The 2,500-nt window shown below is 79.1% G+C and overlaps 1 non-coding gene across 1 annotated transcript in view; it reads left to right on the plus strand.

Annotated features, from left to right (window-relative positions):
• Nucleotides 1-2,488: 2,488 nt before the first annotated feature.
• Nucleotides 2,489-2,500, plus strand: part of LOC148590647 (5.8S ribosomal RNA) — a 153-nt gene continuing 141 nt past the window's right edge. The window contains exon 1 of the ribosomal RNA XR_015914274.1: nt 2,489-2,500. This exon is cut by the window's right edge and continues 141 nt beyond it. This is a non-coding gene — a ribosomal RNA (5.8S ribosomal RNA).

The raw sequence follows: 2,500 nt of genomic DNA on the forward strand, positions 1-2,500 counted from the left end.
GCCGGGCCTCCCGCGCGCGGGCGCGTCCCGAGTTCGCCCGAGCCCCCGGCTCTGTCTCTCTCCGCTCCGCGCGAGCCCTCTCGCGTGCCGGGAGGGAGGGGTCCTCGGCACGGCCCCTCCCGGAGGCGCCGCTCCCCTTTCTCTTCCTTCGCTCGGCGGCCGGCGGCCTCTTTGCCCCCTCCACTCCCGCCGCGCCTCGTCCGTGGCGTCTCCGCCCGCCGTCACCGTCGCTTGTGGGGGGCCCACCCCGCGCGCTTGAGGGAGCGCGCGGGGAAGGGCCCCCCCGGCGGCGAGCGGCGAGCGCGGCGCGACGCTGTGAGGCGCGAGGGAGAGCTGTGGGGGGGGGAGGTTGGAGGAACCGCCGCGCTCGGCGAGCGAGGCGGAAAGGGGCGCGAAGGGCGCCTTCGGGGGTCGGAGGAGGCGGCTCCTCCGACCCTCCCCGCACCGGGGTGGGCTCTCGCCGCGTGGCGGTCCCGCCCGGCCGAACGGGCTCGCGCGGCCTGAGGGGAGAGAAGGGCCGAAGACACGGGGTCCTTGTGGCGTTCCGGGTCCGCGTGCCCCGCGCGTGCGGGGGGGTCCGCGCCGCGATGGGCTCGGCGGCTGCGGCGGCGTGGGTCTCTCCTCCGCCGGCTCCTCCCACCACCGCCGCCTCCTCCCTGGGGGTTGGGGGCGGTCGGGGGGAGCCCCGCGGAGGGGATGCGCCCCGCCGCCGTCGTCCGTCGTCGCCCTCGCGGCGGGTAAGCGTGAGGCTCCGCGCCCGGCTGTGCCGGTCCCCGCGCCGGCGGGGCGGCCCGAGCCGCGGCCCTCCTCTCGGGTGCGTCGCCGGGCTACTGAGGGAAACCCCGGTCCCCGAGCCAGGAGGCCGCGGTGGTGGCGGCGGACGTCGGGCGCTCCCCCGCGGGCGGATGCTCCCCCTAGGGCGGCAGAGGGGGAGGCACCCCCGCGGGGCCATGCAGGTCGTTTCCCTCGCCCCAGGGCCAGGTACCTAGCGCTCCGAGCCTCCGCGGTGACGAACCGCACCCCCCCAGTCTCGGGGAGGGGCGGGGAGAGCCGCGCGAGGCCGGGCGGAGGTTTAAAGACTCGGGCGGTTCGGCGCGACCCGCCGCGGCGGTGGCCGGGTGGCGACGCGGCGCCTTCGAGGGGTGGGGAGTTACTCCCGCCGATCCCCTGCGGTGGTGGCCGCGGCCGCCGCCCGCGCCGGCGCCGCGCGCGGGCAGCCGTGCCGGGGAGGGGTCCGCTGCCCGCCCCTTCCCGCGGACCGGTCTCGGCGGAGTCAGACCGGTGGCGGCACGCGGTCCGGCCGCGCGCCGGCCCGCCCGCCTCGAAACGGGCCGACGGCCGCGGCGGAGAGCGCGCGCTCTCCGCTTGGGGCACGGGCCGGTGCGGCCGCCGGGCCCGCCGCGCTCCTTCCTCGTCTCGCACCCCACCGCCGGGCGCCTTCCAGGCGCGCCGGCAACCGCCGCTCGTCCGTCTGTCTGTGCGCCCGCCCGCGGGGGGCGGGCGCTCGGTGGCGTCTCCGTCGTCGTGCGCCGGCCAGGCCTTGGGACAGCGCCGTCCGAGCGGCGGCGTCGCCGCTCGGCGCGTGTCCCTCCGAGGGGCGGCCGGCCGGAGGGCCCTCGCCGCCGTCCGTGGCGCTCGCCCTCTCGGGGGGCCGACCGTCGTTCTCCCCGTCGCCCTTCCCGGCCGCGTTCGTGTCGGGGGATGAGCGCGGGCGGCCGAGGGGGGCCCCGGCCCCCCACGGCTTAGCCCCGCCCACCACCGGCCCCGGGCGCGTGCCCGCCGAAGGGGGGCCCGACGGTGCGAAGCGGCGGCGGTCCCCGGAAGGGTGGCCCCCGAAAGCGGGCGGCGGCGGTCTGCCGTCCGGCGGGCCTCGGGCGCTCCCGACGCCGGCTCGGTTCTCGGCGGTGTCCGCCTCCGGTGCCGGCGGCGGAGCCGGCTGCCGACGCCGAGCCTCGCGGCGTGGCGCTCCGGCGGCGCGGCGGGCGGTGGTCGGCTCGCGTGCCGCCTTGGCAGGGGGGTGAGGAGAGGAGAAGGGCGTGAGCGTGAACCCGGGGGCCGTGCCGCCCTGCTCCGCGCGCGCTCGTCGCGTGCCGAGAGAGGTCGGGTGCGGTCGTGTCGCGCGGCGCGGCGCGTGCCGCCGCCCTCCGTGCGGAGGCCGGGCCGAGCCCGGGCGCCTGGGCCGCCTCCGAGGTCGGCGCGAGGCGCGTTTCCTTTTTCTCCCCCCCCCCGCACCGCGCCTCGCTGTGTTGGGGGGGTGTGGGGTTGGGGATTCGGTCGGGAGCGCGCGCTCCCCGCCTTTGCCGGCCTTCGGGGTTTTCCGTGGGAGTTGGGGGGGGTCCCCCCCCTCGCCCCCTTTTCCTTTTGACCGTTGTGTGCTCGTTGGGTCAAGCGAGGCGTTGACGTCCTCCAGAGAGAAAAAAAAAGGGTCCGCTCTACGGCGAGCGGTCCCGGCCCCTCCGCGCGTGCGGGGCGGTGCCAAAAGGCAGACAACTCTTAGCGG

Source organism: Tinamus guttatus, unplaced genomic scaffold, assembly GCF_059628265.1.
Source record: "Tinamus guttatus ecotype Peru unplaced genomic scaffold, ASM5962826v1 Tinamus_guttatus_pri_ptg001179l, whole genome shotgun sequence".
NCBI lineage: Eukaryota > Metazoa > Chordata > Aves > Tinamiformes > Tinamidae > Tinamus > Tinamus guttatus.